The sequence below is a fragment of the Cyprinus carpio genome, chromosome B25, assembly GCF_018340385.1.
Source record: "Cyprinus carpio isolate SPL01 chromosome B25, ASM1834038v1, whole genome shotgun sequence".
NCBI classification, from domain to species: Eukaryota; Metazoa; Chordata; class Actinopteri; order Cypriniformes; family Cyprinidae; genus Cyprinus; species Cyprinus carpio.
Genome location: NC_056621.1, coordinates 468,542 through 496,121, shown reverse-complemented (window position 1 = coordinate 496,121; position 27,580 = coordinate 468,542). Strand labels below are relative to the sequence as shown.

At 38.0% G+C, this 27,580-nt stretch overlaps 1 pseudogene; it reads left to right on the top strand.

The window, feature by feature from the left end:
- Window positions 1-3,233: 3,233 nt before the first annotated feature.
- The window catches only part of LOC109065121, a 45,395-nt pseudogene continuing 21,048 nt past the window's right edge, over window positions 3,234-27,580 (top strand).

Here is a 27,580-nt window from a genome sequence, read left to right as displayed (position 1 = left end):
TTTGCTGGTTTATGCAGGTCCTTTGCTGGTTTATGTTGGTCCTTTTGCTTGTTTATGCTGGTCCTTTGCTGGTTTATGCTGGTCTTTTGCTGGTTTTATTCTGGTCCTTTTGCTGGTTTATGCTGGTCCTTTGCTGGTTTATGCTGGTTTATGCTGGTCCTTTTGCTGGTTTATGCTGGTCCTTTGCTGGTTTATGCTGGTCCTTTTGCTGGTTTATACTGGTCCTTTGCTGGTTTATGCTGGTCCTTTGCTGGTTTATGCTGGTCATGTGCTGGCAAAGGACCAGCATAAACCAGTATCCCAGCATCAAAACAAACCTAACCAGCATATGTTGGTTTTTTCAGCAGGGTGTAACGTTACAAATACTGTAACGTTAATAAACACGAAACATTGCACTGAGTCACAGACCCTCACCTTTTTTAGATATCTCAACTCAGAAAGCACAAACCCAGTCAAGTTCATTAAAATCCCAGCTGTTTGAACAGAAATGACACAGAACGGAACTGTCTGAGCAGCCATCCACCACCAGGTGTTCATTTCCACGGGCAGCACAGTTGAATCATCGTCACTGTAGAAACAAACACTAAAAAAAAACTGTGTACCTCCTGTGCACTATATATTCAGCTGCATGGAAAACTTTAATCAGGGAAATGCCCTAAATTTTTGTCCAAATTTCAATTGTTTTAAAGGAAATAAATGTATTTTGTCTGTGTTGTCTTTTTTAGATAACTTTGTTTGTTGAACCTGGGGGTAAAATTGGTTTGTTTTGCAAAGGTTTTCAGGACAATGACCTACTAAATGAACAAAGGAGTGATTTTAGTGACTAATGCTGTTTGTAAAAATATAAAGAAAGCAGGACGTGTGCCTCCTGGGATAAATAACCAACTATGCTGAGTGAATGAAGGAAAAAAATAAAAACAACACACACAATATATAAGTGTGCTTTTTCACAAGGGACCCAAAACTTCATTGCATTAAAACAAAATAAAAAAAATTAGATTATTTGATTTGAATACATCACAAAACCTGTTATGTTGTCTATCACGGATGAGGTTTTAAAATCAATATTATTATGATTATGAAATGAATCTGAAATGGAGTTGTGAGCGGTCATATGACCCAGAGGAAAACAATGCCAGCTGGGTGAACTAATCAGCTTAAGTGCTGTAAAACTGGTTTGAATGTATCTCTAAAAGTAAAGTTTTTAAAATGCAGCTCTGTATTTACCCTTTTAAAACTTTCCTGCAATAACACTGTCAAATCCAATTCGCAATATATTATAGTTTTGAGACGGCCCAAGGTGGAGGAATATAAATCCAGGTTGCTTTTCGCAAGAGAAACCGTGTCTTATTTTATTTTTTATTTTCTTTACATTTGATTCAGATCTATAGTGTGACTGAAAAGTCATCTGTGTATTTCTTTAAGGCATTAAAAATCATAAAATGCAATAAAATCATAAATCCCTTCATGTCAGCAGTCATTCATCACAACATATACTGATGTCAAGAGAATAGTTAAATTACAGCTGCTAATGTGCACAACAGCTAAGAGCCCCTTTCCAAATGAACCGTGGCAGGTTTAAATGATCAGTCGTCAATGAGGTTTAACAGTAGGAGAATGACCAGGTCAGCACTAACCTGGATTTTATTGACCTTAGGTCATAAATAAAAGATGAGACTAAGTTAGAGTGGGTAGTAAATCTATACGGCTCAGTTTTGTAGATTATCTGTGGTGTCCTCCCTCCACTCACTCAGGTGTCAAACAGCAGATCACACCTTTTATTGATGAGTTCATAAATCTGGAACAGGGGAACCAGGACTAGGTCACCACTAGGTGGCGTTGGGACACTTTAAATAGCTGTTCTGTATATGAACTTTGTGGCGCAAACACAAGAGGACGACAAATAAACAACACATTATCACATTACCACAAACCTATTGTTAAAATGACACATTGACCAAATCATTTTAAAAATGTTTTTTTTTTTTTCATAATATCATGATAAGCATCCTCCACTCAAAAAAGACTCACCACAGAATATCTGTCAAATGTGTCACGCTCACGGGGCCTTTTTTAAAAAAAGCAGTAACGTCCCATGGCAGGTGGTGGATGAAGATCCTGCATAGCTGAAGAGAAAGTCATAGGTTCAGAATTTCACACTTCGGGTTTAGTGATTACCGGTAGGCAGTGTAAAGTTGACCACAGTAGTAAACTTCCTTCCATCTGCTTTTTGAGAAGCAATGTGACAATTAGCAGCATATTTGCCCAACCACAAACTTCACGCTACAATAAAGCTTATAAATAGCCTGATACATATGGAAAGGCAGTCTAATGCGGTAAGACTTCGTAAAGTCTTTGAATGCGGAGTATTGAGTCGTTGCTTTTAATTATTGATGTTTTGAGCTCACTTATTAGTTACTGATGGAAGGTCGATGTATATGAATTTAATGCTACACAATGCAATAAGTGTACTAGCAATTAACCAGTTTGGTCATTAGGGTAATTCATGACACTATAAATCAAAACTGCAACCAAAAAATGATATACTGTTTATTCATCCTGGCATCAAATGCAGTGTTTGGTGGATTCATTAAATGAAGAACGGAAGTGATAAAAGAATATTAATTTTCTATTTTTCTCTTCTTTCTCTTCTTCACGTTATCATTAATATTAATTTCAGTAAATTTTATAAAGTATTTTCTTATTATGAATGAAATGTTCAATCACAAAATATATTATTATTTATATTTATGTTGGATTTTGAATAAAGTATTTTATAATGATTTATTTTATAATTGTATTTATATTATATTTAAAAAAATATAAGTGATTATGCTTAAAATAAAATAAAAACCACTGAAATAAAAAACAGTAATAAAACCAAAATAGTTTTCACCTTTACTTACATTTCAACACAATGCTACAGTATTGTTTAAAAAAAAAAAAAAAATTAGAGTCAGGCCATTTTATTTGATGATTATTTTATTTAATTATATTCATTATTGCTTTAAAGATTTATAAATACAGCCAAGGGCTACATAAGGATGAACAGGAGAGAGAGAGAGAAAATGAAAATCGAAATTGACATAACAAGAAAACATTAGAATGTTTACAAATATTAACACTTTTATTTTATGTTCATGGAACTTCCCCAATAATAATTAATTGTAAAATGTCAGCAGCCAATCCTCGAACTCCGTTCCTCCACCGCCAGTGACGTAACAGCCACAGCTCTTTCTGCGCTCACCTGAGAGACCCGTTCCATCCAAAGGCACGCGCGCCCTGGAGTAACGACCCGCAGCGTTTGCGGAGAGCACAACAACAAGCTCTTTAAACTGATGCGACCCATTTCGAGCGTGAGTCACCCGACTGCACATTCTCTCACTCAGTGAATACCGGGTTGCGGAGAGAGAGAGAGAGAGCAACGGCAACTTTTTTAGCAGAAAGCGCGCAGAAACTCCTCGCCGCATCTCGAGACTGCTGGCATCCGCCAGAAACAGCGCGCGCGTCTCCGTCGAAACGGACCGATAAAAGATGTGATTATTTTCCCTTTCTGTCTCCGACAGGTGTCTTTATTTTACAGGTGAGTGAGCATTTGTTTTATTTCTGAGCGTTTAGAGTTTGATAACACTTAGGTTCAGGTTTTCCTTTGGAAAAATTGTTACCAAAAATATATATAATTACATATATATACACTATACACTAGAAACATACGGTTTTTTTTTTTTGTTTTTTTACTAAGAATGTTAGTTGAGGTGTGTTTCATGGAAATATGAGGACGCTGTGCGTTTAGCTGTTGACAGTAGCCTATGAGTCATTGTAAATATGTAGGTTTCCATGAAACTCGGGTAAAAAAAAAACTTATGTTTGGTATTTGTTCAGCTTAGTAACGTAATTGTTTGGAAACGTGGGCCCGTTTATCTCTAAACACTGTAAAGGTTTTTTTTTTTTTCTTGGGATACATCCATTTTAGAGATTTGACAGTAAGGTGAGTGGGCTTAATTTCTGAGAAAGATATGGAAAAAAGGTCTGCAGGGACTTAAACTTGGCGTAAAACTCACCATCTTGAGGCAAATGTTAATATATTTTACATGCTCAATTTCATAAGACACAAAGGGTGAAATTGACAGGTAAATGTATTTTATTTATATAAGAACAACCTGGAAATGTATTATGCGAATCCCAGTGTGTTAATTAATAAACAGTTTTTTTTTTTTTCTGAGGTATGTTCCAGAGATATCCAAGAAAGGTTTTTAAGGACTATGAGTGAGGACCCTTAGTGTGCCAAGTGTTTTCGTTGCTGTACTTAAGTGTTTACCTGTAGAAGTGCATGTAATGAACATGAAAGGCAATGTAAAAGTCTGTTTATCAGGTGTTTTAAAGAGGAGATGCTGTATGTAGGTAAACAGCAAACTACAATTACTGAATCCTTCTAGAGAGTGGCAGCAAGTGCAACAGTTCCTCAGTCTCTCTCATTGTTTGCAGTGACCTATAGTGCTGCTCAGTGCACTTCAATTGCTTAGATAACAGTAAGGGTAAATCCCATATTATCTAGCTCTGCCGCTCTCTCCCTCTCAACCTTAAAAGCGACCTCCTAGAGGAGTAGCGTTTAAGTACACCAACAATAAATCACTTCTCCGGCGTCCGCAGCCTACCAGGCTTAATTGAGTTTATCAACCACTCCCTTGAGAACGCTGTCTAAAGTTAGACTTGTCACCGCAGTGCACTCAGTGTAGGCTGACTCTTTGATGATTCGCCTCTTCTGGTACATCGCCACAAAAAGTGCTGTCTAAGTCAGAGGCACGAGGACAGGGGAGAGTTGCCCTCTTTCTTTTATCCGTGGCTTTGTCATACACAGTGAGTGGTGAATTATTGAGGCTTTCTACAGTGCAAGGAAACTAGTGATATCATTGTTGGCTGTGATTTACAAGGGCCATTTGTTCTGAGTAGCTTGTCTTGGTTCATAAAGTATTTGTATCTTTGTGTTTTGTGCACTAATAACGGGTTCTGTGTATAGAATCAGAAGTCTTTTAAATATGCTTAAAGTCCATAAACCCTACAATATTTTATTCTATATGCAATGCAAATTTGATGATGAAGATGATAATCAAAACTTGTTGCATACACGTAATTCGAAAATGTCCAGTTTCAGGTCATGGTACATGTCTTTTTGCTATAAAAGCTTTTCATAATGTAAAAGTAAGAAAACATTTATTTAGTAAAATTTCAAGATGAACATTCACTGGATTTACATTATAAACTAATTGATTTACAGTACAAGAATTTCTTAGAATTCCTTTCAGAAATCTTACTTTTTATTTATATAAATAACAGCAGCTACACCAAATTGCATATTTATGCTCATTTTTGTTTGGGCATTTAAATAAAATTTATGTTTTTTCCTCCCCAAGTATGAGCCCCATATTCTTACCATGTGAGCCATAAAAGCATGATATATGAAATATGATACAAAACATAAAGCACTTATGCAACCTTTTTTTTGTAGATTTTTAAAAAATATTTTAACTATTGTCTAAAGATTCAATAAACTTCTGAAAAATAAATTTCTGACCATTATTTCATAAATCAGGCTTTACATGCTTAATGTGCTAAATAAATGTTGTCTTTTTACTCTGCAGAAGAACAAAGATGAGAATTCACTATTCTGAAGCCACTTCCATCCTCATCATCCTTCAGATGCTGTGGTGGGGCTTGAATAGTCAATGTGAGGAACCAATAGAAAGCTCCAAACTCGATCTCTCTGTGACCTATGACCTCCCTCACTTTGTGTCTGACACTCCCATCCAGAAGCTGTTGGAATTCAATGAAACTGTGTATGTAGGTGCCGTCAACAAGCTGTATGCTCTGTCGAAAGACCTCAAGAAGATACACGAGTATAATACTGGACCTGTCCATGAGGGTCAGGACTGCAGGGCACCAGATCCATGCAGTGGTTGCAAAAACAAACCCCTCAACAAGAACAACACCAATATGGCCCTGTTGATGGAGACTTTCTATGATCTTGAGCTCTTCAGCTGTGGTTCGGTTGGGAACGGCGTCTGCCGTCGTTACCTGTTAGAGGATGGACCGCTGGATGCGGAAATTAGTTGCATGTATTCAAGGAAGAACAAAGATAGCAGCCACGGTTGCCCCGACTGCCTGGCAGGACCTTCAGGCACTCAGATCCTAAACGTGATGAGCAGCGGCGTCGTGAGGTTCTTCGTCGCAAACTCTGAGACTCTTGACTCGACCATCCCGCGTCTCCACCACACTATCTCCGTTAGGAAGATGCGAGAGACTCAAGACGGCTTTGAGTTCTTTTCTGAACAATCCTACATGGACTTGGCACCAGGGCTGCGTGGAAACTACCCGCTGCACTACGTCTACTCCTTCCAGAGTGGCCCATATGTGTATTTCCTCACCGTCCAACGAGAAGGTGGCAGCTCAAACGCCTTCCACACGAGGATCGTACGCATGTGCTCTTCAGATCCTGAGATCTTGCGCTACGTTGAAATGCCCTTCGAGTGTATTTACTCCGAGCGAAGAAGAAAGAAGCGCTCGGCTCAGGTGGTTTTCAATGTTCTCCAGGCTGCACATGTGGCAAAAGTCGGCTATGACTTTCAGCAGGAGATGGGCCTGAAAGAAGGAGAGGACGTGCTGTTTGCTGCCTTTGCCCGGAGCAAACCTGACTCACCGGAGCCTACAGCAAGCTCTGCTGTTTGCCTTATCTCCATCACAGACATCAATAACTTCTTCAGGGATTTCATGCAGAAGGGATACACGAGGAAGCTCAGTCACTTTCCAGGATCAGAGGAGAAAAACCTTAACCAGGTAAGAGGTTTCAACCAAATCATGCATTTTCTTCAGTCAGTTTTAGCTAACAGGATATTTGCTGACCCTTTCAAAATGTTGCCCAAGAACAAATTTGACTTCTTGTCAGCCCAGTTGCATGGCCATCATAAATCACTGACCCTCCTCGTCTTTTTTAGTTATCCATCACCATTCGTTGGATCAATCGGTAAATCATGCTGATCAATAAATGACACAAATTGAACTGCTGACGACTCCCTGAGGACCCGTCGATAATGCAGGGCTATTACTTCCCAGAGTTCATTACACAACATGCTCATACATTGCTCAGATCTGCATAGTAAGACACATGATTTGAAAACGTAAAGGCAAAGTATACAGAGAACTACTAAAGCTGGATAGCGTGGCACACTGTAGGTGAATGGGAAAATCTGTCCAAAGCTGTGGAACAAACTTAGGCTGGGTATCAGTACAAATTTAAGGTGTGTCCTGAATTTTGTCGTTATGCACTATTGTCCTTTTTTTGAGTATAAATAGTGTGCACTGAAAACTCCATAAAGAAGTGCAGTCCAGATTATGCACTTAATTAACTTAAAAAAATATTAATTCAAATCAGATTTGATTCAGTTTATGTTTCATTTAATATAATTCAGTTTAAATGTTCATTTTACTTGCATATGAAAGGAGTTTCTGTCAGTTTCTGAGGAAAAGAGTCTGATTCTGTAAGCTACCTAAAAAATTCTGTAACCTACATAATGAAAAACAACATTTATTTATTACATTTATTTTAAAAATTAACAAGAGTAAACTGTGCAGTTCAGCTATGGTGCTTATTTAAGAGATATAATAATCCGAATTCTCAGTCAGAACTCTCTGCTCTGTGAAATGAGGTCAGTTTTAAATGTTCTTTCTTGTGTAAAACCCTTACAATGTCAGTGTATAAAAAATATAAATCGATAAACTCTTGAGCTCTTCAGTCAAAAACTCTGATAATCCTTATCATGACCTTCCATTGCTTGTTTTTTTCTTTCTGTTCACTCAAACTTTTTATTGCATAACAATCAGCTAATATTTACAATCAGTGTATTTGGTAATTATATTGATTTGTAGATGTATATCCATTTGCAGATAGCTGTATAATTTCCTTTGATAGGAAACCTAGATTTGCTTGAGGTTCATGTGGATCAGACTTGTTCGATTCACATGAAGTTTTACTCATTATGCCTATTCTATACACTTTTCTGTTTGCTTGAGTGTTGTCTTATCAGAGTCCATATAACGGGGAAGCCCAGATCACTACTGAGCAGGTGTTCTTCTAACTGTCAACTGTCTTTGTACTGGTCGCTTTAGCAGTTCATATGGGCCAGACCAGAGTGGCTGGCCTCTTCTCAGAGTCACACAGCCCTCCAATCTGGTGTGGTTGTTTCAGTGCCCTGAACTTTATCTGGCCAAACTCACAAAGTGCACTCAGTCATTTATTTGAGTAGATCTGCAGACTGAAGCACTCAAGACATTTTAAATATTTTTGTTCTGTGGATCCTTGATCCAAACATCTGCTCAAAGTCAGCTGCGTTTTCTATCAGTTTTCATTAAGCGGACGTACAATAGCTTAAATAGCTTTTAAAAGCAACGAGTCAGTTGGAAGATATTTCCCCAGGCATCTTCGAAGAAATGTTTGAAAGCTCTGAACATCTTTTGAAAAGGATGTGTGCCTGTTTTCAGTACGGGTTTTTATCCATAAGTGTGTGAATGTGTGCATTTGTTTGTTTTGGGTGTGTGTGTCTGAGACGACAAATCATGGTGCCATCGTTGAGAATTATGATACCAGTAGCATATGTTATGCAGAGTCTGTCTTATCATCCCATAAAGGGGCAACTGACGCAGTGTCATAAAACAATTACATTGTAAAAAGGCATGATAAATTGATCCCAATATCTTGTTTTTGCTCTTAGACAACCTACTCCACAAACCGGACTCCAACATCTCCTGCCTTTATGTGGAAACATTGGGCATCTGACACTGTGCTTCAGTTTTGATTGAATTTAGCCTTGCTTTCCTGTTTTATTTGTTAATGTGGAGCCAAAGTTATTTGAATATCATATCAGATAAATCGCCAAAGTCCGTAATAGACTCTTACCCAATGAGAAAAGACACCACAGCTTTCAGACTTCACCCAAGCTCTTAAAATTATCGATTGGCCAGTCTGCTCGAGCTCAGCAATATTCGTTAATAAAACAGACAGAAATATAGTCTTTATTGTTTGGAATAATGGATATATCCGAGTTGGAACCACCCCAATAAACCCAGCTCCCCCTTTTTTGAAAGAGCAGAGGGGAGGGGGACACTTGAGACCGGCAATAACAAACAACCACATTTAAGGTCAAAATTATCATTAGATTACAATTGATCAGGGGAACAACTGGCAAATGCTGATTACTTTAAAATTGAATCTGAAGCTTGATTGATTGCCGCCTATAATATAATTCCAGAGGAGGGAGTTTTGATCGACAGCCGTTTTAATTATTACTGCCACTGTGGCTAAATGAACATGCTTTGAGATGGCAAGTCTTAAAGTGTAAGGAAAAACGAATAGGCAGTACATTGATTTTAACTTTGTGCACTTTTCCCCACATCTTTCTGACTGTGAATAAGCAAATATCAATGTAAATCAGATATTTTTAGCTCTTTGTACCTCAGTCAGTCTTTTGCATTATAGTGTGTTTTGGTCATGTAAGGACAGGGTGACACGCTAATGCACTGTACTTAGCATGTATAAAAAGCGTACATGCTGCTGCCTGCTTATGCAAGATGTGTTTGTGCAAATACGGCAAAACCTAGATCATTTATAGGCCACGGTCTCAGCTCTGGGAGGTGTAAAATCATGCTGAAAGAAACAGTACTTTGTTGTATCCTGTCTGAGAAGCTGCGATAAGCTACCTGCATGGTTGCGTTTCTATGTGTATATACACATGTATAAGAAATGTATTTTATGTGGGTGAGTTGAGGTTTGTACTGAGGAATTAAGTCACCCTGAATCATTCCTGGCAAAAGCACAAAAACACAGGCACGTACACGTCACAGACAAACAGCTCTGACCAGGGGGCAGGTGGAGATGTGCAGCTGTGTGCTTTCTCAAAATGTCAATCCCCTGCAGTGAGCTCATGTTGGCAGCCTTGCCCTGGCGGGAAACCTGCGTGACTTTGGACCATAATGTTAGCTAGAGGAGACCGGACAGCTGGCATCCAGGTGTGAACTGTTCCTCTCATCTACATCTGGGGGATGAGAGCACCTATGGGAATGTATCTGACTTTTATGTCCTTATTTTTGCTGTGCCAACTTTTCTCAAGCTAAAAAGTCTACTTAATATTATATTAATATTGTAGAATAATACAATTAATATTAATTTAATAATATGAATAAAATATAAAAATGTATGTGTAAAAATTTATACTTTTTTTTAATTATATAAAATTATTTCAGTTATTTTATAAAATATAACTCAAATATAATATAAAAGTAAAATATAACAATTAAAAAAATGTGTGTGTATAAATGTATATGTAAACAGATTACTTTTTTAATTGTCATATATACTATTTATATATTATATTAATTTTTATACATATTTATATTTGTTAATGTACATAATATTTAGTATTTCTATTATTATATATTGTATATGATTTTTCCCTACATTTTATGAGTATCATATTACATATTAATTTATAAAATTTTATATTATTATATTATAAAATATATTACTATATATTATTATATTACTGGTCTTTTTGAAATAACTCTCTTCCAAGAAGCTACAGTTTTTCTGCTCTGATGTGCTTGTGTGTCTTAAATACTCCCATAAAGCAGCACACAACTGATAAACAGCTGCGCTCACAATCTGTTTGTTTGAGAGGAACTTCACATGCAAACAAACATACGATTGGCCAGTACTCTACCGTTTACTCCAGGTTTATTGCACTGCAGCTTTCTTCTTCATTATTGTGATGACTGGCCCATATTTAACACAGCCTTCAGGTTTGAAAAACTTGTCGGTGCTCTCTGGGTATAATTCAGAAACATGTGTAAGTGTCAGGTGAAGGGAGAGATTGCTTTGGTGAGGCTGATGAGTCAGTGGCCCAGAGGCATGCTGATCCATCTCTGGCATCCACCATACCTTCACTTCCTCATTTTTTTACTCCCTCCGGTAATTTCCAGCTCTCCGGGTCTGTGAGCATGAGGTTTCGTCAAAGAGCTCAATTCTGAAACCTTCATGTAAGGTTAAAGACATCCTGACCAGGTGTAAATCAAATACCCGCTGAAGCATTTAATGAGCCGGGTCAGGTCGGATATTCAATCAGCGCACACCACTAGACAGCTAGAGTTGACTGATCCAGACTAATTGTTTTGTGTGCAGTTCAAGACCTCTACTAATTGTTTTGGCTTACACAGCGGGGACCACAAATAAACTTTTCGGGGTTTGCTAGGACTCAACCTCCCCCACTAGGTCAAAAGAGCCATTACGCTATACTGCCCTGATGCTAATGCCGACACAATGGTTCCGTGGGATGCAGTCTTGAATGAATGTGTGCTTAAGTAATGGAATGGATTGGATTGGCCAGGAACTATTCTACTTTATCACCTGCTGAGAACTCAACAATGCACCGCAAATAAGAGCTTATCTGCGACTGCCCTTCCACCTCATTCAGCACGTCAGTCAGATATTCTCAAGCTTATCCCTTAGTAGACACGGCCTGTGTGATCGTGTGAAAAGACAGCAAGCTTTTACCTGATACCTGACTTGTGAGTTTTGTGGGGCATGACACCCAGTGTTTGGTCAGCTAATGGAGTGGACTTAAAGGTGTCAGTCATGCAGGGGTTTGTAGCAGTATGATTTTTACATGAGAACTGTATGATTTCTTTCTCAGATTCAGGTAATGATTCCTGTTAATTAATGGTTTTAATTACCATTTTTAGAACAAGTGAGGAAACAGTTGAAAAAAATTTAATTCAATGCTTACTGCAGTGTTCTGTCATCAAATGATCATTTCAGATTTCAATAAATCAGAAGTAAGTTTAATACCGTTTGTCAAAATGTGCATTTACACAGACTATTTATTTGCTTCCCACGTTCAGTGTTTTTTAAATTAATTTATTTACTAAATTAACAAAATACCAATGATTATCATATATCATATTCATTATCATATGAACCATCATTTACTGTAGTAACAGTAAAAGATTCAGGTCAAGTATTTAATTGCTGACTGATTCATACTGAAAGTATTTTGATTCACTGAAAAGATCTGGTTCATTCACTTGAGAATAAGACTTCTTTGGTCACATTGTAGGTTTTTCTGATGATTCTTATGAGCTGTTTCTGTTTAGAGAGTCATTAAGGAACTAGACTTCATTAATAATTCTGTATGTTTTCAGAATATCAGTATCATCAGAATATGCTGGTCGCACAGCATGTTTTCTAGTCATAAAAAAGCACAAACAGCAGAATACAAATTTGTGATCCGTCAATGGAACTAAATTTCATGAAAATTATTTGGTTCTCTTATTGTAGAGAGAAAATTTGATGCATGCATTGAGCATGCCATAAGAGACCATGGTTTAAAGGGGTCATATGATGTGATTTAAATTTTTCCTTTCTCTTTGGAGTGTGCATAAAGAAGATCTGTAAAGTTGCGAAGACTAAAGTCTCATATCCAAAGATATTCTTTATAAAAGTTAAGACTCGTCCATGCCCTCCTAAAATGCCTTGTTTAAAACACGCCCCCACATGTATACGTCACTATGTGGGAAGATTTGCATAACGCGCACAAATGTTCATGCAAAGAAAGAAAGGTGTAACTTTTATTCTTGCTGTAGTATTGTTGCCCGCCACTGCCATGTCGTATAGACGCTGTGTGTTTCATGGTGAAAGCAAAACTACTTTATTTGGCCCTACAAAAAAGGATGATATCCACTTCATCATGCCTATAGCTGATCGATGCTGGTCGCTGAGGAAATACATCAACTTTGCACTGTGAAACACTGGATCAGCTTTCACTGTGGACACAGCGGAGTCCAGCCCGGGGTCGTCACATGTGGTTGTCACAAGCCCGCCGTTCCCAAGCTCGCCGTGTGTGACAACTGTGTGACGCTTTGTTTATGGAGGACTGTTTTCCTGAACCTGCAGAGTAGACAATGGGTCTGTGCTCAAAGAATGTTTCTATAAAGTGGGGCAGTTCCAACTTTGCAAGGACAGTCTGGCACTTCTCGACTAACAGCCTGTAAGTACATGTTATATATTTAAAGAATTTGCCACTGATGATTCTAATGCAAGTTTTGAGCAGTGTAGAGTAGCGCTAGTTGTTTGTGTTTTTCTTTCTCCGATCACAAATGCAGACAAGGTTTTTATGTTTTATGTGACACAATACGCAAACACATAAAAAACAGTATAAAGTCATTATAATCAGTAATTATGTCCCCACTGGATGCAACAAATGCCTCGTTTGTTATGGGTTTTATTGGTTTTGTCTCATCATGCCCAGAGACGCCATCACAGTATGTTAAGGGGCTTAACAGTTCTGTCACAAGCTTGAGGTATTCAGCCTATCACAATGCACTGGATAGCTGGCCAATCAGCATACACCTCACTTTTCAGAATGATGAGCTTTGTAAAAACAATGCGTTTCAGAAATGCGGGGCATAGGAGCAACAATAATGTACATTAGGTGGAAAATAATGTGTTTTTTTAACCTTAAACTGCATAAACACATTGCATTACACCAAATACACAAAATAATGTTCGTTTTAGAAGCATCATATGACCCCTTTAAAGGAAACTATTCTACTTATGTAATAATCAAAGGCTGCGTAGCTAAACAGTAGGACAAAGTGTTATCATCTCTCACTATTCTATTTAACAAATCCGTCTCCTCTGCCTGTGGTCTGTGCCCCCCCTTCTCCTCCTTGAGACTTCAAAATAAACAGATGTGTTTTTATTAATGCATTAGAGTGACCGTAAATCCCTGAAGGTATCTGCACAAAAAAGGCAATAAAAATACATGCCAGCGTCTAGTGGTTTACCAAAAGATAGCACAATGATGCATTGTTCTACCATGTGGTCATGCTTTACATATTGCCGCCACGCTCGATTGTTTGTTTTCCATTTGTTGCGTGGTTTTGCACACTTAGTATAATAGCTGACTGGCACTGGAATTGTGTGTCATAAAAAGGATGCCACCTGCTCGCTTTGAATCATAGTGCTGAGAAATATGACTATGAAGGTCAGAATTTGCTGCCTGTTCATGCTCTTATCACGTTAGTTGTGTTTTTTTCTGGCAAAAAAAAGGGCATGTTTTTTGCAAAAGCCCACATCAACATAAGGATTTCATCATATCTGCCTCATAGTGTCAACTACAGGAAAGACCTTGATAAACCTCCTGATAAGAGGCCATTTAACTGTGCGTTAATGCCTTCTAAGACACTATGCCTCTTCTAACAATAGATTATCATCAAATAGCCTCTTTCTATTGTTCTAACAGCATTAGCATACTAAATGTGTCAAGATGGGCTTAACACGTTCATTCTCAGCTTTTTAGGAGTTTGAGGGCATTACTATGGAGCAAAGTTTTTTGCAGAATGTCATGCGTGGAAATAAATTAGCTGAAATTAGGAACAGAGAATCTGCAAACTCTTTTAACAGCTCCCAAAATAAAACTCTTGTGTCTGATCTGTCCGTGAGAGGCACGTTTTGCTCCCTCTGACATGTGAAAAAGCGTAAGATCATCACAGAAAAGCAGGCCTTGCCAAGCCTTTACAGTCAAGATTGGAATTGATTATTCTGGCCAACTGCAAACCAGGCATTCAATGCTCTGCCTCTCTTTTCTTTCCATAAAGGGCTGGATTTGATCTTTTAAAGGGTCTCAATGCTTCATGGTTTTAAAGCCGTGCTCTTTACCCTTTTATCAGATCCATGCTTCTTGCATAAGGGTGGAGGTTTTTATTCCAGCATGCTTGTGGACTGTGGCAGAGAGCGATGTGTTTTGAGTGTGCTCATCTTGTCTGCTATAATGAATTGGACATTTTCCGCTAATGCTTTGAATAGATCCATGCTGCATGAGTAAATAATTATTTTCTCCCGATTGCTCATGTCTGTTTGTCTAATTGAATGAATGAGCATGGGTTCATAAGTACTTCCATAATGTATGTCATTGTCAATAGAATGATAGCTCTCTCTCGCTTATGTTTAGCTTGTCACTATTTTTGATAGTGTAAATTGTGTAGCGTTGGCCCAATCTGTGCTTCATGGCTCATTAACTGCAAAGGAACGATGAAAAATATTCAAGTATTATGTCTTGTTGTTTTAACAAATCTCTTTGATTAATTGTATTTTAATCATGATTTTAGTTTGATTAATGACTTGTGCCGAAATATACTTTATTTAACTAGTTTGGTCCAGGCATATTAATCATGATGCTCTTTAAGTGAATTGTATTGTAACATGCAGCAACAAGTTCAAGTTCACTAGATGAGCAGGGATTTAACCATGAGCAGTTGAATAAACCGATTAATTTTTTAGCAAACATACAAGCGGTTTTACTGGGTATGTGTATTATTTTCCCAGTTGGAAACCTGAGTGAGGAACAAAGTCCCCTGCTGACAGATCACTTGACTGCTGCATTGAGAGAGCAAGCTGACAGGTAAAAAGAAGTAAAAATTGAGTAACAAGACAAGATAACACCAGAAAGAGGAATGTGAGGCAAAGCACCATGAGAATAAAACTGAAAACAAGAAAAAGACTTGAATAGGAGTCTACAGGATCTTCAATTAATATGATAACAGCAAGCAAATTCTCACACAACAGCTGTTAAAAAACCGAGATGTGACTTGTACAATAAACTACAATAGAGTACAATAAACCAAACTGCCTGATACTGACAGAAATTATATGGAGATTTTTGATTTTCTGCCATTTGTGTTGAGATATGAAAAAGCACAGATATTTTCACCAACTGATGTTTGAAAAAAAATTCTACAATGATTGTGTTATTTTGTAAGTGTGATTTTATTTCAATTTTTATTAATAATAAATAACAAATCTAAATACATAATAAGAAATATTGTAAAATACTGTAAAATGTAAATGTAAATATTAATAAAACAATAAAAGATTTTATTTACAGTACAACTGTACAATTACAATACTGATATTAACATCTTAATTTCTTAATTTTTAGATGTTAACCCATCAAGTTTCTATTTGAATAAATATACGCTCTGGTATCAGAGTGAAACGCAGCACTGTGTTCATTTACAGGTATTGCAGCTCAAGACAAGCTAAATGAACTAATTCCTTCTAAAATTCTGAAACTTCATATCATGAGCTGCATTCATGTAAATGGGAACAATCTGAAATTGGCAGTGTATATATTTATATAATTAATATCTGCTTTCACAATTTGATTATCGCATTAGACCATATTGCAATATCAATTAAATTTTCATGTATTGTGCTGCCAATAGGCTCTTCAAGTGTGTTCTTCACAGACGTCCACAGGTATTAACACACCAGCAGCCAGGCACCAGGGACTGCGTGGTGACTGCCAGCCTCTAATCCCACATTATTGTCAGCTTCTCTAATTCTCCTCAGACCACTGACCTTCATGACCTAGTAATCCAAGAAAGGCACATAAACACAAGAATCGGGTTTGCTTTGCGTCGTGCCGTTTTAAATGCACAGGTGGGGCACACCACAATCCTACAAACATGCATATAAACATATACAACATTAGTGAAAACTTTATGAGGTCAAAGGTCACATTATTTTCGTCAAGAAGCAGCTGAAGGGTGGCAGCATGGAGCAATGACTTTCCAGAAATCGTCACGTACGCTGTAAGTGGTCACAACTGTACCGGGGCCAGAGGATTAACAGAAAGTCTGTGAAGGTGACATTTGGTCATACAGATCTCCTTTCATTCATATCAAGCATTTTGGAGGTGACGCCAAAGGCCACAAAGCTAAAAAGCACCAAAGGTGGGGCACAGTAACTCTATCACTTCAGCATTGTGCTGCACACAATGAGAGCTGCTTAATGTGTCAAAGAGGAGCTACGCACTGTCCCTGCCATTCTTGCGGGATGTTTTTGTGGGATATTTTTCTGCTTTCTTTGAAATTATACTTAAAATACTCAACTATGAAGTAAAATTCCGTGTTCAATACAGGTTTACCTCAATTGACAGCACTTGTGGCATAATGTTTTTTTTTTAAAAATCGAATCTTTAAAGCTTACAGTAAAAAGTGAATGGGGCCTATGCTTAAATGTTAAAATTCTCCCCATTTCAATAGTATAGCCACGAGATGCAAACAGTATGCATTTTACAAGATTTTAACACAATGTGATAAAATCACTTGCTAACCCAATGTTGATTTAAACAGCTTTACAGGTTGATATAATATTTCAAAATTGAATCGAAGAATTCATGCATGTACAAGTCCTTTCATAAAATTTTATTTTTTGTTATTTACTATTTGCTCTTGCTGTAAGTGTGTTACTGTAATCTCTCTATATGTTTTTTAAAAGAAGCTTGGGGCAAGTTTAAATTATTTTTTGTTCTAATCAGTATAGAGTGCTGCAGGAATGAGTCCTAAAACCCTAAAACAAGCACTTCTGGTTTTCCACTGTCCTAAATTCAGTGTTTTAATGGGGTTCTTTTTTTTTTGTTTTTTTGTTTTTTTTTTTGGGGGGGGGGGGTGGGGGTTTAAACGCATGACATGAAGTCAATGGTTAACACAAGCTTAAAGGGGTCATGAACTGAAAAACCAAAATTCCCATGATCTTTTGACATATAAGAGGTCATTGTGCTATAAAAACATTCTGTAAGTTTAAGAACTCAAAACTTTCTTGTTAGCCTAAAAACAGCTTATATTGAAGCCAATCTGCCAAAACGACAGCTTTTGAAATGTTCTACACTATGATGTATTAGTGTGGCTAAACACCACCTCCACAGAAGAAGATCATCGTCTGCTTCTACATCACTGCTTGTTTAGTCCCGCTCACCCAATTCGCGCATGCAGTTTGAATAACAAGAGAGGTAAACACAGGTCTATGCAGAAACCAAATGATAAAGATGGCTCCGGTCTATGGAAGACTCTGTTCAGTGCCAAGGTGTGGAAAAAAACAGTCTTTGCATTGCCTTCCTTCTGATCCCAGTGTTAGAAAATAGTGGATGAACTTTATTTTTAATGAAGTTCTAGACCGTGTTAGTAAGAACTTGGTCCTTTGTTCACTTTTTGTGTCTGGCCGGAGGAGAACTGGCCCCTCGACTGAGCCTGGTTTCTCCCAAGGTTTTTTCTCCATTCTGTCACCGATGCTTTTTTGGTGCATTTATAGCCTAACTTTTACTTCTGTCAGTTGTATTTAGGCTTCAAAATTCATAAAAGTCATGATAATATGTGAAGATTGTCTTGATAAACAAAGCATATGAGAATCAGAAACTTTAGTTGGTCACAGATCATATTTTCTCCCATAATCCAGAGGCCAATGGAAAAGTCCTATAGGCTGTTTGTTGATGGGACCGGAGTAATGCTGACTTCAGGGTTGGCCTACAAAAATACGTCATCCTTGCAGCACTCTATAAACATTATGCCACAAATGCTGTTGATTGAGTGTAACTTGTGTTGAACCCTGAATATTCATTTTAATAAATGAAGCGAGAAATGACGAGAACGAAGATCTCGAGGAGCCTGGGGATCAGAACAACGAAGCTTGTCAAAACACTGTCTAGGTTTTTTCAATTTCTACCCTTGATCCTTGCAATACCATGAGCTAAGTAGTGGAATGTCTTCCTTTTCAAACACATGGCGAAACGTGAAGTTTATTTGCTATGAAAATAATCCCACAAACCTTTTTTCTCTTCCTCTAAAACATGCTCTTAGGGCTGTGCTCAGCTGCTGATAGGTCAGGCTTCAGAGAGCCCCCCAAATCAATTCCAAACCATGGTGCTTTCTTACACAAGTCCTATTGAGATATGTGGCAGCTCGACCATTAAGATGGATCGCGGTGGGCTTATATAACCCGGCAAAGCAAACGTGCCCTGCTGAAGACACATCAAAGGCAGACTTGTACACAGTTGGATGATTTCACTGGCCGCTTCATGCTACATGTGTCTCACTCTCTCTTGTTTTGTTGCTCCCTCAATAGGCAGAAGTCCTCCTCTGCCTTCAGGGGTTGGGATAAACTGGCCTGTAATCCCCCTCGTTTTCCCTGTTTTTTTCACCTGTATACTGATTCTGTGCCTCTGAGCCATCCCGCTCTGCCCTGTAATGAGAGCAGGGCCCAGCGCTCGTTTGGCCTGATTTATCATCTACCTGTATTGTTCTCCGCATCTTCAAAGCAGCCCTTTGAGACATGCCCTCAAAATGAAGCTGCAACCGCAGTCATGCCACTGACTCATGCGTCTTACTCACATCGCCAGTAAAAGAGGGGTAGAAAGTGTGAGAACATTTCTGGCACAGGATGGAGTGTCCTTTTTATGCCTGTCTGATTTTTCATGGGTGTCTTTTTAGTGTTTTTGTCAGGGCGCCTTCACCATACAGTGTAACAAAACACCATCTGAGAAGAGTTTGAGTGAGCACGGTGTTAATAATTACCCGCCTGTTCTCTGTACTCCAACATTTTAGTCATGGCCTGTGGTGCCCGGGTCTGGTTTCATTAATTATTAATGACTTCTTTACTTTCATACTAGGGTCTGTGAACCCTTTGAGCTTGACCACTGTGTAGGCCTCAGGTGCCCTGTTTCTTTTCAGGTTACACTGAGGTAATCTCTAACTTGGATAAACTATGATAATTACAGGAATAGTTCACCTAAAATTTAAATTTGGACATTGATTACTCACCCTCATTCCAAATCTTTATGATATTTTTGCTTCTGCAGAACTCAAAAAATATGTTTTGAAGAATGTTAGTAACCAAACAGTTTTGGTGACCATTGTGCACCATTGTCTTCTTTTATGTTCCACAGAATAAAGAAAGTCATACAGGTTTGGAACTACATGAAACTAAGTGAATGATAATAGAATGTTCATTTTGGTGAACTATCCTTTTAATTATCCCTAATTTTTTTCTTCTTCTTCTGTGGAACACAAAAGGTTGATCTTTTTTTTTAAAGTAATGAAAATGAATAAGGATTGTCAAGCTCTCTGTGTATCATGAACGTAGTCTCCGTCTTGTGCACTATTTTCCAAGACCTTGTTTTATAAGGAACTGAAATTTAAAACATTGTTTCAATGATTTTCAAAAATATTCTTGAGCACTCATGAGAGAAGTCCAATTCATAAATGAATCAGTCTTTTGATTCAGAATTGTAATGAATAGGTTGACAGTCTAAATGTTTTTTTTTTTTCACAAATGATCTCCTGGATTGATCTACACTACTGTTCAAAAGTTTATTTTTAAATAAATAAGTTTATTCAGCATGGATGTATTCAGGTGTAAATAAATGCAGCCTTGTTGAGCATAAGATATAGTCAAAAATGTAAGTATAGTTTTCTTAAAGGCATGTCAGGGAAAAAGCCTTTTTCATTTTCTTTTGAAATAATAAGATGATAGATGATCTAATATTCACAACACAAAGTTCCTTCCCTCAGTGCCTATTTGGTTTCATCAGCTTGGCCTGCCCTGTGCAAACTATGCAGGTACAGCCAATCATAACAGAGATCATTGTACAATACAGCACATAAACAATACACTCTTAAAGGTACAATCGCAAAAATAGATAAATTCTGAGTTTCATAAAAACCTAATTCTGTTCAGGTGGAAAGAATTAAATGCTACAGAGGTGTTATGAATATGGCCCCTTTAATATCTCCAGGACCATACAGCCACTCTGCAACTTCCAAAACTCCACAGGTTGTAAAGATCCCAGCCAAACAAAGCTGGCCTCAATCGGAGCTCTAACAGAGCAACAGCAAAGCCCAACGTTCTTCACAGTTTCCCATGAATTCCTGCCATCTGTGAGCACAGCCATCAGATTGTGGCAAGGATGATCCAAGCACCATGGGAGAAAACACGCCCCATGAATTGCATTGGCCAGGATGAAAACAGTAGATGCCGAGCTTAGATGGAGATTTACTGTGTGGGGCCTAAGTCACTCTTTTGCACAAGCATCTAACCCACAAATTGCAGTTTGGCATGGTGGAGGCTAGTCGTCCCCTGGAAAAATGGCAGCGCTGCAGAATTTATCCACACCAATAGGCTATTGAGAGCTTCTCCTTGTTGCCAGGTAGAATACCACTTGTCTAAGTTGTCAATGTGTTTCTGTTTTTGTTACCAGAGCTTTGCAGGAGATTCCTTCAGCTGTGGCAAACACGAAAGAGGCTACCGGCTAGAGGTTACAAGCACCAATCCGCGTCGGGACTACTTCCATGGACGCTTCCGGAATGTTCTTCTCACTTCCATAGCCGTGGTGCCCATCCAAAACCACACTGTGGTCAGCCTTGGTACAGCTGAGGGCCGCGTCATCCAGGTGAGACATTTATTTTATTTATTCACTATTAAAGCTAAACTTACATAATGTCTGGATTAGCAAATCAGCATTTAGATTGAATTTATGAGTTTAGTATGTGCTGTAGTGCTAGAAGAAATGTGGCTGACCTCATTCTGGGAAAAGAAATGGTGAAGCATTTGCAGAATCTAAAATTAAATCAGAATATTTTTTGTCAAAGTCCTGTTGTTGCCAACACTATTTCCCTGTTTTATTGTGCATGTAAATAGACAGGATGTAAGTACGTGACTAGTGAAAACTAGAAGGAAAATGCAGGTGCCAGTGGCAGGTTGGGAAATATGGTCTTTTCCTGTTTGCATTTGTGTCACCTTTGACCTCTGAGCAGCACTGTACCAGCTCTCCAATCTAAAAGCACACAAGGTGAAAATCTGCCTATCAATGTTTTCTCAACATGTTCATTGTGCAGGAGTGGCACCCACCCAAATGTTGAATCTGTCCGGCTTGAGCACCAAAAATGAGACTATTTGCTCATGGAAGTGTTAGATAGAGACTTGTGGTATTTTGTAAATACCACAGGAAAATGTTTGAGAAATGAGTGGCGAGAGAGAGGGTGACAGCTGCACGGAAGCATAGAGGAGGAACCGAATGCTACGTTAATAGTAAGTATGGGCTTCGATGACACGTCCTCGCATGGCATTTTCTTGGAACGGCTGCAGCTGTCGTTCCCTCTCTTTCTCTCTTCCTTTTTTACAATTTTTTCCTCTCAACTTTTCTCGCCTCTTTTGTCTGGATGTGGAGGGAGGCCTGGTAAGGGGTGAGTGCTAGTCCAGCTGTCCCATTAGAGAGAAGAGAGTTTTTTTTTCAAAGACAAAGAGAGTGGGTGAGTTTTTAAGAGGCCTTGACAATGAGAATGCAAAAAAAAAAGAGATGTGAGAAAGACTGATGAAGTTAAATAAAATATGGAATGCAGTGAGTAGTGGTTAAGTGGAGAAGTTTCAAGAGCCCCGCAAGCTTTTTAAAAGGTGGGAAGAGGGGGGCGCAGGGCAGTAAACAGTCCCAGTGGTCCCTTATTCTGTATGAGGAAGTGCTCACACTCTGCCCACACTCTCGGTGAGAAAAACTCAACACCTTGCCTTGTGTTTGTGAGTAGGACTTCCCTTACATACACAATGAGCTGTAATTCACACGGTTATTAGGGCTTCGCGGTGTGTATTTTTCCCCAGTGTGCGTAACATTCCTCCTTCAATAACAGGTCCATTTGTAGCCATTTTCTGCCATGCCCAGCTTAATTAAACTTGGCTTAGCTTGGTCGCTTCTGGGACTCGAAATCCTTTTATGGTTTAATGCTATTGGAAACTTTCTGTGCCATGTGAAAACTCGCCAAGTTTTAGCTGTGGGTTCTTGTTTTGGAATCATGAATGTAGCACATTGTATTTGTGCAGCACCAAGGCACAGAATAATTATATTTACATTTTTTAAATAAATATAATTTGCTATTTATATTATAGTGTTTTGATATATATATATATATATATATATATATATATATATATATAATATTATATTATAATATATATATAGTTTACAATTTATTAAATTCCTATTATTTTAAAAATAATTGTACTATTTTACATAGAACAGAAATACTTACAATATTAAATAAATATTAAATATATTCATATATATATATATATATATTATATATATATATTTATAAAGTTTTAATGTCTGTAAAAGATATATGTGACAAGAGGAATTTCCCTCCCACACCGTAGGAGGTTTTGGAAAATTGCGTTCCTTTAGTTCTGTACTTAGAGCTTTCATGGACTACATTGTATATTGTCAGGTAATGCACCCCCTCTCAACTTGCCTTATTCATGTAATAAAACAGTATTGTGAATTGCCCTGGCTACATGTATTACTCCAGTGAAAGATAAAAAAAGAAATAGCTCCTTAAGGTAATAACTGAACATTGACACTTTCTACAGTCCGATCTGATATGTTACTAATCTAAAGACTGAGCTTTTAAAACAAACCACAAAAGGAGTCACATTAGTGCACTGTATTGAGTGAGATGGAGATATGTCACGCACACCATCCTAAAATCACTAAAACCACAGTAATGACATACTCTCTACCACCAGATGCCCCATGCTCAAAGCCCAGGGCTATTAATGATGTGATCCACTGATCGCTAATGGAGCACAAGCACTATTCAGTCCTAGGCTGTCTTGGAGGCCTGTAATTGCAATGTAACCATGATAAATGTTAGTCCAGGTGTGTGGACGGAGTCTCTGTTCTGACACTACCAACATGCCAGATAGACAGAGGACTTTACGTCTGCACTTGCCCTAGGCCTAAGCTTTTGTCTGTTTCTACTCCTTGACATCAACCGCAGTCATCGCAGTTCAATCTGTCTTCTTTTACACCTGAAAGGCAGAGACACTGGTTATTACAGTATCCATGGCAAAGCAGAGGCTGTCCCCATACAAAGACTGCCTCTGGATTGCACCCTCCTTTGATGCTTCCTCTTTCCCAAGGAAAGTTCCAGACATGATCTGTAATTTAGTGTTTTATAACCTGGAAGGAAGAAATAACAGGTTTGCACCAACTCCATGCAGAATGTTTGTTTTTCAGGAATAAGATCTTGTGTATTCACAGGTTTTTGGAAGAGGTATTTTACCCTAAAACCATAAGAACATTTATTTTATTTTATAAAAAAAAAAAAAAACATTACTGGATTCATTGGTAAAATATCCTTTTTTTGTCATGAAAATAAGTTCATACTGCAAAATATCACAATGGTCCTTAAATAGGACTCCTTTATATGGAAAAAAAAACTTTTAAGACAAATTAGACCAATGTCATGTGACCTGCTGTTGACCTGATCCAAATTGTGTCCTCTTTAAATAGCTTACACCAGAAACCACAAGGTTTAAATCATTCAATAGCAGCATTTAATCATCACTGTGGAATGCAGACTTATTCCAGTAAACGATAAACATGCTGTTGTGGTCTTTTTGTAACCATACACGTTCTCTATTATGGTCCTGTATTTACTGTTTAGGCTTTAGATGTAAAAGGCCACCCATTTTTGCTGGCATCCTCCGCAGGTGGTGGTTTCCCGCTTTGGCAAGACAGAGCCGCATGTGGATTTCCGCTTGGACGCTCTCCCTGTGTCTTCCGAGATACCCCTGCTGTCTCCCCAGCGTCACGACGGCTCCTTATTGTTGGTAACAGGAAAACAAGTGCGTGAACGACACGGCCATTCTTAAAAGTGTCTTTTGGGAAACAGGTCCAACATTTTCAGGAAAATCACTTGTGAATAGATTGCAAACACACTGGTGACTTAAGACTAACTGATATAGTAAAAAGTGTATGACTGCAATAAAGAAGCAAAGAGACATCACTAAACAAGTCGCCTTCTCTGAAAAAATGTTGTCAACAAGTCGCTTTGTTTAAAATCATCTGCTAAAATATAGTTTAAAATCTAATATCATGTTCCTCAGGTTTCTAAGATTCCTCTGAGAGGCCCTGGATGTGAACAGCTGTGGACTTGTAGCTCCTGTCTTCTGGCTCCAGCCTTCATGGGCTGCGGATGGTGCAAGACCAGTGATCGCTGCACGAGGGCTCCTCGGTGCTCCCCCTCCCATTGGATCCAGGACTCTTGCCCCCTCCTTATCACCACGGTAACCACCCTGGCCCATCACAAACAACATTACCATGGTTTTAAAGCAGCTAATAGCACATAGCTAATAGAATAAGTGCTTTCTAAGTACAGAGAGCACATACGAAACTCTGACCTCCATTGATTTTGTCTGTTTTGCAGTATTTTCAAGGGATAGCATGGATTCAAGGACCTCTTGGCTTCTTTTAAAGACGTAAATTGATTCTAAATATCAGAAAGGATTCGTTTGCCCTTCTGTGCCTTCTCTAAATCTGTGCATTGCTGCAGAGCAGCCAGAACTATATTTGTATTTGTGTAAGATCTCTTTGCTTATGATAAGTGGTGCTCTGAACACTTAATTATTAACTCAGAGCCAAAATGAGGCCTTGTCCTCCATGTGTTCAAAGCAACACCATCTGCTTATCAATAAAGAACTAACATCTCAGAAACAGGACACTTAGAAAACACATTGTAAACACTTATTATGAATAAATTAACAATAAAATGTATTTATTTAATTTTATTAAATTTTTAATTTATTTTATTTCAATTTATTTACTTATTTTTCACATTTCTGTTTACTTATTTCTTAAGTAAATTTACTTAAGAAATAATGCTGCAGCATCATTACATTACTTCTGTAAGCGTAAAGAAGTTGTTCTGGCTAGTAGGCTATATCGCATATTAGGATCCTGCAGGTGGCGGATCGTTTATAGCATTATCTCACAGCAGCTGGAATAATTAAATTGATCATTTTGATGGCAGATTGTAATCCAGAAAGTCTTATGTATTTATGAAACACATGTAAATTACTGAAATTAGATTATATTCCAGTTTTAAATGTGCACCTGATTACAGATAGCCTACGTGAGATTACACAAGTTTTGTATTTTAAAGAAAGCCAGTTCTATGGAAAAAATATTTAGCTTTTTGGGTTTAAAGAATTTCAATATATGAAATTTGAATGACTGAAACAGAAATTGAAAATCTACATGTAATGCTACATGTAACACTAATCAGTCACGCAAATGCTGATGTTGTTAACAATTTAAAAACAAAGTAAAACAATAAATTAATAATTTACACGGTTTGTTAACAGATTACACGGTTTGATGTGATATGAGCTAACCGATCGTTAGATTTAATCACCATTGGTAGCGCAATTTATTGTAATGCTTTTTTCCTCAGTTGGTCAGAACAAAAGTGGCAAACTTGTTACTTACTTGTTCAATGACAATATCTGGTAGAAATTCTTATTTGAATCTGTGATTTCCTAAGTACAGTATCCATACCAGTGGAGTGACTGAGAGCCACACATCAAAACATTAGATTTCATCCGCTCTGAGGAGCCGTGCCGTTGCACAACCCATGCAAAGAAAATAATTCTGGAAATAACTGCAATTGCAGGTTTCAAACAGAGATGGTGACAAAGAGACAGCTCTTAGTAACTTAAATAAATAAATGTGAATATATAAATAAATGTTTTTTAATTAATATATTTTATTATTATTTTTATTAAATTAAGCAATAAATGGCTTACTTACAGTTTTCTGAGCACGTTAAGCTGGGATACGTGAAGTATTTTACCACAGAAAAAAATGACACACTTCACCTTTAAGGTACTCAGCTGGTGACTCAACATAAAGGGCACTTTATAACCCAAGAGACTAAAGTACAAAGGAAAGTAGGAAGGTTTTGTTCTCAGTTTTTGTCTCTGTCACCATTTACTGGAAGACCCCCTGCCTTCAGTGTCCCTACACCCAAAACAAATTATTGTCAGTGGTTACCAACCACTCATGAGCGGAGAAAATGCTTGGCATAAAGAAACACAGCAGGAGGTTTAGACACTGAAAGAAAAGTATTGTCACAGTTTGACCTCACAGCTTCTTCTTTCTTTTTCTAGATTTCTCCTTCCTCTGCTCCACTCGGAGGCCATACCAACATGACCATCTGTGGCAAAAACTTTGGTTTCAGTAAGAAAATTCGCTTTGATACCAAGCTGATTGACGTGGTGGTTGCTGGAACAAAGTGTAAATTGGAAAGGAAAGACAGCAGCAATAATCGGTAAGTTAATAAAGAAATAGATAAACCTTGTTCTTGAATTTAAGCAAATCCTCTAGCACTCTGTGTAAATACAACTTCAGAAACACGCTAGGTCACATTCTCAACATAGTGCTCATGTTGCAACCCTGCAGAACATTAAATTGGTCTGCAAAAGTGCTCTATTGTGCATCCCGGCCTTCCATGTCAAACTTTCGTACCATTAAGACACAAAACCCATGAGATTTTGTGCCCCCGGACATACCACCCTACAGCCCTCCTATTGTGAGAGGAATGGAAAAATTCCCTTGGAGAATAGCTCCTGTGTAGTTTCTGCCGAGTAGTACGGTTCTCATTAAATTAGCGTAGACTAATAGCCTGCTTACTCCACTGGTTTACAACCACGTCTTGTTCGCTGTTTTTTGTGGTGGGAGATGTTTATGTCTTTGTATTGTATGTCAGGTTGGTCTGCGGACTAGATCATGTGAACGCATCCAGCACTGACTCTGTGGTAAGAGTGCGCAGTGGCAAAGAACAGGCCCAGAAAGACGGTTTCTCGTTTGTGGTA